Source organism: Triticum urartu, chromosome 4 (assembly GCF_003073215.2).
Source record: "Triticum urartu cultivar G1812 chromosome 4, Tu2.1, whole genome shotgun sequence".
NCBI lineage: Eukaryota > Viridiplantae > Streptophyta > Magnoliopsida > Poales > Poaceae > Triticum > Triticum urartu.
In genome coordinates, this window is record NC_053025.1 from 614089124 (window position 1) to 614097863 (window position 8740).

Genomic DNA, 8740 nt, shown 5'->3' on the forward strand with positions numbered 1-8740 from the left:
GTTTTTTTACACGACGTGGGCACATGTGCTATAGGAAGGATGGAATTTTTTCATAATTTTTGGTGATGGAGAAGTATCCAAAAATTCCCTCTATGCGGATTGCCCTTCGCGCGTCTACAGCTGTGGCCGGCGGCCTCCGGGGGCTAGCATGCCGCCAAATCTTGCGTAGGCGGCCTCTCACAAGTCTGGAAGTGTTGTGACGGTTGCAAACGCCCGGCACGCGTGTCCGGGGTGTGCCCCCCCTCACGGACGGCGCCGCCGCCGGCACCTGGAGGGGGGAAACGGACGCGTGGGGTCTACACGAAGGGGATCTTGCTGTGGGTCTGGCCCGGATGTTGCTCCAAAGTGTTCCTATGGGCTGACCTAACACAACCGGGTGGGGAGGTCCACTGGCCAAAGCCCGTCCGTGCAAAGTCAAAGGGCTAGATCCCGTGGTCAAACACTACAGGGTTAGGCAGGATGGGGGCACTGGGGGGTAGCAATGCCACCGGAGCATCGCACCAGGCCCTCATACATGCGGGGTGGTGTGGTGGCATGTCCGAAGAGGCGGGACGCGTCTCCGGTGCGTGGTCCCCCCTCACGGACGGCGATGACACGGTAGTAGACGTTCTGTGATAACGATGCGGCGTCAATATTACTAAATACTCGGAGCGCGATAAAATCATGAGTTTTTTTGCACCGACGTGGGCACATGTGCTATAGGAACGATGGTATTTTTTCATAATTTTTGGTGATGGAGAAGTATCCGAAAAATTCCCTCTACGCGGATTGCCCTTCGCGCGTCTACGGCTGTGGCCGGCGGCCTCCGGGGGCTAGCATGCCAAATCTTCCGTAGGCGGCCTCTCACAAGTCTGGAAGTGTTGTGGCGGTTGCAAACGCCCGGCACGCGTGTCCGGGGTGTGCCCCCCTCACGGACGGCGCCGCGCACTTGGAGGGGGGAAACGGACGGCGGTCTACACGGAGGGGATCTTGCTGTGGGTCTGGCCCGGATGTTGCTCCAAAGTGTTCCTATGGGCTGACCTAACACAACCGGGTGGGGAGGTCCACTGGTCAAAGCCCGTCCGTGCAAAGTCAAAGGGCTAGATCCCGTGGTCAAACGCTACAGGGTTAGGCGGGACGGGGGCACTGGGGGTAGCAATGCCACCGGAGCGTCGCACCGGGCCCTCATACATGCGGGGTGGTGTGGTGGCATGTCCGAAGAGGCGGGACGCATCTCCGGGGCGTGGCCCCCCCTCACGGACGGCGATGACACGGTAGTAGACGTTCTGCGGTAACGATGCGGCCAATATTACTAAATACTCGGAGCGCGATAAAATCATGAGTTTTTTTGCACGACGTGGGCACATGTGCTATAGGAACGATGGTATTTTTTCATAATTTTTGGTGATGGAGAAGTATCCGAAAAATTCCCTCTACGCGGATTGCCCTTCGCGCGTCTACGGCTATGGCCGGCGGCCTCCGGGGGCTAGCATGCCGCCAAATCTTGCGTAGGCGGCCTCTCACAAGTCTGGAAGTGTTGTGGCGGTTGCAAACGCCCGGCACGCGTGTCCGGGGTGTGCCCCCCTCACAGACGGCGCCGCCGCCGGCACCTGGAGGGGGGAAACGGACGCGTCGGGTCTACACGGAGGGGATCTTGCTGTGGGTCTGGCCCGGATTGTTGCTCCAAAGTGTTCCTATGGGCTGACCTAACACAACCGGGTGGGGAGGTCCGCTGGTCAAAGCCCGTCCGTGCAAAGTCAAAGGGCTAGATCCCATGGTCAAACGCTACAGGGTTAGGCGGGACGGGGGCCCTGGGGGGTAGCAATGCCACCGGAGCGTCGCACCGGGCCCTCATACATGCGGGTTGATAGCGGGGCCAAATCTTGCATAGGGCGGACTCTCAAGTCTGGAAGTGTAGTGGCGGATGTTGTTCCAAAGTGTTCCTATGGGCTGACCTTACACAACGGGTGCTTTACGTGTATGAGGGTCCGGGTGCGACCCGCATGTATTGAGGTCCCGGTGCGCGTCTCCGGGATGCCCCCCTAGACGCTCAGCACGACGCGGTGTTGTGCCCTCACGGGCGTCGCTGGCCATGTCTCGGAGGGGGGAAACGCCACCACAGCTTACACCCGGGCACCGGGCCGGTAACTGAACGTTTCACCGTAATTGTCCATTTTCTTAGCACAAGTCTAATGAATACCGGAGCTCACAAATATGCCGTAATAAAAAAATAAAAAATATGCCGTAATAAAAAAATATGCAAAGTACCTATGCCGACGGCTTAGCCGTCGGCATAGCTGACTTATCCACAGCCGCACCCACCCCCTCCACTCATTCTTCCTCCCCCGCACCGTCTCCCCCCGCCCGACCCCGATCCCCACCCGCGCCGCCGCCGCCCTATCCTGACCCTCGCCGCTGCCCCACCCTCGCTGCCGCCGCCGCCCTATCTCGACCCTCACCGCGCCGCCACCCCATCCCCTCCCCCAACTCCGGCGCTGCCCCGCCCCCGCCCCCACTCCCATCCCCCACCGCCGCCACGCCGCCCCCCACTGCCCGCGCCGCCCCCATCCCCCCCGCCCAACCACTCGCCGCCGCACCGCCAGCCCGTCTGCGCTCGGCTGGCCCGTCCCCGGCGGCCCATCCCCGGCGGCCGCCCCGTCCGACTGCGCCGGCGGCCGACGCCACTGCCCGCCCGTCGCCGCCCTTCTCCACCCCGACCTCGTCGCCGCCCCGCCTCTGCTTCGCCGGTGAGCCCCCTGCTGCTGCTTTGCTGCTACCGCTGCCGCTTGCTGCTTGCTGCCGCTGCTTGCTGCCGCTGGTTGCTGCTTCCGCTGCTGTGCTACTTGCTGCTGCTACGTTAGGTTAGTTAGTTCAGGGTTTAGATGGATAGATTAGTTAGATATATAAATAGTTAGATAGATGGATTTAAGATATAAAAATTTTGTTGATAGGTTAGTTGAGAAAAAAATTGTTGTTGATATATAGATGGATAGATGAGTGGATACTACATCATGATATATAGATGGAATGATGATGATGAATATGTCATGACGATGATGAATATATTGTTAACGTTGTTAGTTTTTTTTGCCTACATGATGCAAAAATAAATGAATGCATGTTTAAATGTTTTAAATATGCTCTATGAGTTGTGATGTTCTAATTTTTTGTTGCGATGGAATTTGCAGGCTTTGTGGTTTCGCATTTCATTGGAGTGACCGTTGTCCGACGTGTTGGTCCCCCTGAGCATCCCTCTGCTATTCGACTACTTCTTCTACAGCCGAGGGTGAGCTACAAGTCCATCTCCTCCAATTTTTCATATCACTAGATTTCATTCTCAAGTCAACTGACGTAACCTAGGCGTCTCCCGTCCGAAAGGGTTGCATCGATAAATATGCATTCAATTGCATATTTATCACCGCAGCTTTTTTGGATTGTCCAGCGTTTTCCATGGACAGCCCGAGGATGTGTAGATTGGGTATGTTCTCCATGTTCTACCCCGTTCCGAGACAGGATTTCGGCGGCGCCTCCCCATTGTTCTCCGGAGCACATTCTCTCGGCTATTTGCCGAGACGTGTATCTGGAGAACAGCGGGGAGGTGCTACCGAAATTTTGTCTCGGAACGGGGTAGAATGGAGAACGTACTCAATCTACACATCCTCGGGTGGGATTAGGACCCATCTTTACCTATTAGAGATGTAGGTGGATTAAACGCAGTAGAAACTGAAAATTTGATGTGATTAATTTAAGTGAATCCTTAATTATGTTGTGTGGGTTGCAAAAAAGCAGAGGATGGCAGATAATCAGTGGATGTACAGTGGTTTTATCCGTCGGAATCGAGTAACATCAGAGTGGATCGCGAAAACCGATGTGTATTTGAAGGAGATATTCCGTCATCCAATGAGAATTATCCCACCATGCCCCTGTGCGAGATGTGCCAGACGTCACCGTAGAAATCAGACGGACATGAGTGAGCACCTTCGCACGCACGGATATATGCCAAACTATGACATGCCGCCGATAAACATAGCCGAGCAGGACCGTGGTAGAGGGGAGGTGATGCGACAACGCATCGATGGATATGAGGACGACGGGGTTAGGGACATGCTAGATGATGTCATTTTTGCAGAAACGGCAAATGCGACACCTTCAGAGAATGAACCGGAGGAGCCGAGGCAACCGCAAAGGCCTTCTTGGAGGTCTTGGCCTCGTCGAAGAAACCTCTTTATGCGGGTGCGAAAATATCTCAGCTGGATGCCATCTCGCAACTGATTGCAGTCAAGGCTGAGTACGGATGTAGCCAGAAATGCTTCGAAGCATTCCTGGGAGTATGGGCTAATAGCCTCCCTGAGGGTCATGAACTGCCGAAAAGCATGTATGATACAAAGAAAATCATGAAGGAACTCTCTATGGATTATGAGAAAATAGATGTTTGCCCGAAGAATTGCCTTTTGTTTAGGGACGAGTATGCGGATGACAAGTACTGTAAGAAGTGCGATTCGTCTCGGTACATTGAGGTGGTCGGTGAGGATGGTGAGAAAAAGCAGCTAACCATCCCCGTTAAGGTTCTTCGGTATCTTGATTTTATAAAAAGACTGCAGCGCCTTTTCATCACGAAGGAGTCTGCCAAAATGATGAAGTGGCACAAGGAAGGTATAAGGTACAATCCAAAAAAAAATTGTACATCCATCGGGAGGGGAAGCATGGAAGTCATTCGATGAAGAATACCCCGAGGAAGCAGCCGAGGTTGGGAATGTCAGAATAGCCATATCAGGTGATGGGTTGAATCCATATGGTATGTCGTCCAAACCATACAGCTGCTGGCCTGTGTTTGTAATTCCGCTCAATCTTCCTCCCGGTGCCCTAATGCAACGGAAGACCATGTTCTTGTCGCTCATCATTCCGGGGCCTGACTACCCGGGGAAGCAATTGGGTGTGTTTATGCAGCCGCTTGTGGATGCTTTGCACCATTCTTGATACTTTCCGAGGTTGACATACGACCGGGATCTGCAGAGAAATTTCTTGATGAAAGTTTGGTTGCACTATTGCATGCATGACTTTCCCGGCTATGCTCTATTCTGCGGATGGTGTACAAGTGGTAAGATGCCATGCCCAGTGTGCATGCAAGCTCTGCGAATGATTTGGCTGAGTAAGGGTGGCAAGTATGTAGCCTTTGACCTGCATCGATAGTTCCTCCCTCCAGACCATCCAGACAGGGAAGACAAGAAGAACTTCACGAAAGGCCGGGTTGTTCATGAAGTAACCGAGATTCCAACATTTTCGGGGGCAGATGTTCTTGCTCAGCTAAAAGCTTTCAAGCCTAAAGTCAGAGGCAAAGGCAAAGCCAAAGCCAAAGGCTTCGAGGGATATGGTGAGACGCACAACCGGACGCACATTACCCCCTTCTCGCAGCTTCCCTATTTCAAGGACCTCAAACTTCCTTACAATATTGATGTGATGCACACCGAAAAGAATGTGGCAGAGTCCCTTTTCCACACGATCCTCAACATTCCTGATAAGACGAAGGATAACGTAAATGCTAGAGCCGATCAACAGAGAATTTGTGATAGACCACGCCTGAACATGAAGCCTCCCATAGGCGGTCGAAAAAACTGGTTCAAGCCAGATGCTGACTTTGTCCTTAAACCGCCAGAAAAAACAGAAGTACTTATGTGGCTGAAACAAATTTTGAAGTTCACCGATGGTTATGCATCGAATATAAGTAAGGGAGACAATCTTTCAATGGGCAAAGTGACCGGCCTGAAGAGTCATGACTACCATGTATGGATTGAGTGGATAATGCCGGTGATGGTTCAAGGCTATGTCCCTGAGCATGTCTGGCGAGTGCTTGCCGAGCTTAGCCATTTCTTTCGCACGCTCTGTGCTAAAGAAGTAAGTAAAGAGGTGATTGAAAAATTGCATAAGAAGGCACCGGAGTTGATAGTCAAGCTAGAGAAGATCTTTCCGCCAGGATTCTTTACTCCGATGACACATCTCATTATGCACCTCGCGAACGAGGTATTGTTGGGGGGCCCTGTGCAAAATCGCTGGCAGTACGGCCCTGAGAGGCAGAACAAGCATCTCCGACGGAAATGTGGAAACAAAGCTAAGATTGAAGCTTCCATAGCTGAGGCAGTTATCCTAGAGGAGGTGTCAGACCTCAGGACATCATACTATCCAGACCACGTTCCCCATCTGCATAACAAGGTGCCTCGATACAATATAGAAGAGCCCAAGTATCAACCCAGGCTCGATCTATTCAACGCGCAAGGTGGGAGGGCTGGGGCCTCGAAATCTTATAACATGCCACGGCAAGAGTGGGAGGACCTCATGTTCTATATCTTGCACAACATCAAGGAAGTTGAGGAAGTGTGGATGAGGTAATACCACTACACCATTCCTTTATGTCTTCCACATCATCATGTTTCATGTTCACTTAGTCCCGGTCTAACACCGCTTATCTTTTTTTAGTGATTTCATTCAAGAGGAATGGACGGGAGTGAATCCTCCTACTGAGGCGGAGGCACTTACTCTTCTCCGTCATGGAAACCCTGGACGTAAAAATTTTGTTGCTTGGTTCATGGAGAAAGTAATTTTCCACACTCCCCTATTAAATACCTACTTCAACATGTATTAGTTAACCGAACTAACGCACGCAACAATTTCCATTATACTTGTAGGGAAAAGATCCGAACATATCTATGGATGATGAATTGAGATGGGTTTCCATGGGTTTTGACCCTGCCGTCATGACATGTAAAAAGTATGATGTGAATGGGTATCGCTTCCATACAGAGGAGCACCAAAAAAGCCGCCCCGATCCCAAAAATATAAATACTGGAGTGTACACCCCCGGTCAAAATTCAGTAGAGTACTACGGAAGGGTACAAAATATATACGAGGTTAAATTCCGCCAGGGGCGTGAGACCCTAAGTCTGCCTGTGTTCAAATGCCGATGGTTCGATCCGCGGGAGGGGGTAAAACATACGCCTTCCATTGGTTTGGTCGAAGTTAAACCATCAACCGTCTATGCCGGAGCCGATCTCTTCATTGCGGCTACCCAAGCTACACAAGTATATTATCTGCCGTACCCATGCCAGAAAGTGTATCTAAAGGGTTGGGAAGTTGTGTTCAAGGTGTCGCCACATGGTAAGCTACCAGACCCGAATGAAGACGATTACTACAACATTAACCCCATGACATACGAGGGAGTGTTCTATCAAGAGCAACCTGATGATGATGATGATGATGATGATGTGGTTAGAAACAATGACGCTGGACCATTGGGTGATGATGATGTGGACCCAAACGTCGACGATGCACGGAATGATGGTGAGACCATTGTCAATGAAAATGACATACTTATGCTAGAAAAGTTAAACGAAGACGCTGACGACGAGGAAGAGCCTCCACCTCCGTCGGACAACGAAGATGATATGATTGATAGTGATGATGAGACGGACCGAGAAAGAGGTTAAAACAGTGATGATTCATATGGGTTCTAGCAGATGTACGTTTCAAGTATTTTTTTTCTATAGTTTAGGAATATGCCTTTTTATGCATTTTTATTAATGTGTTTATTATCATGCCTTTTCCTTCATTTCATTAATTTACTAATTGCTTTTTCTCTTTTCAATGCAGGTTCGTGGAACATGGGCAAGGGGAAGGCCGACGGCGTGGGTTTCCTACGCAAGGTCGTCGGCCTGCCTAGTCGGAGTGGTCGAGCACGTAATCCTCCCCCTCGGCTACTTGACGATGACTCCTCACAGGGAGGTCGAGGGAGAGGTGCCCCTAGAGGAGGAGGGGGCGGGGGGAGAGCCTCTAGAGGACGAGGTGCTGGGGGGAGAGCCACTACAGGGGGTCGCGTCCAGAAAGAGCGCACCCTCACCGACTTAGGGGTGTTGTCTTCGAGGCCCTCCTCTAGTGAGGTACCCTCCTCTAGTGAGGTACACTCTAGGGAGGAGGAGGAGGTGGTGGTGGTGGAGGAGGAGGAGGAGGTGGAGGAGGAGGCAGGCGAGGAGGAGGAGGAGGAGGAGGTTGGGGAGGGGGAGGCAGGCAAGGAGGAGGGTGGTGGCGGGGATGATGGTGGTGACGGGAAGGGGGTTGACAAGAAGGGGTGGCTGCGTGGCAACGCAAAGCTACCAAAGCAGGTTCCTGCTACTGAGGAGCAGAAGTGGCTCATTGAGCCCACGGGAAAAGAGTAAGTGGTTCATTATTTTGCTTGTCACATGCTTATTCCGGTTGTTATTTATTTTGCTTGTCACATGCTAATAGTTCATTCTTTTGCAGCAACTGGATATATTCTAAAGGGGTCCGTATTCCCAACGGCCTCATCACCGTCTTGATGAAGTTATATTAGCCGGGGTTGTACTGTCCTGATCCAGTCAGGCAGCCGGACCGTCGGGTTTTGGCCATGAGCTGGGACCACTGGGAAGCGGCCCGCCACGCGGACCATGAGACCCATGCCAAGGCCGTGATCACTACTTTCTGGGTGAGTTCTCTTCAGAAGCACAAGTCCATTCTAGTTTCATGAATGATTTAACTCATGGCTTCTTCCATTCTTGTTTCATGCATGATTGTAGAAATTCTATCGAGTTCTTTTGGAGCACAGGGCTAGAGTGGACCAGATCGTGCTGCGCCAATGCAAGAAGAAGGCCCGCCAGATGCAGTACGAGGTGCGCTATGTGGCCATCTCCACATACTACCACGACATTCTTGGTGTGAAGATGACCAAGGAAGAAGCGCGGAGGATGGGCATTAC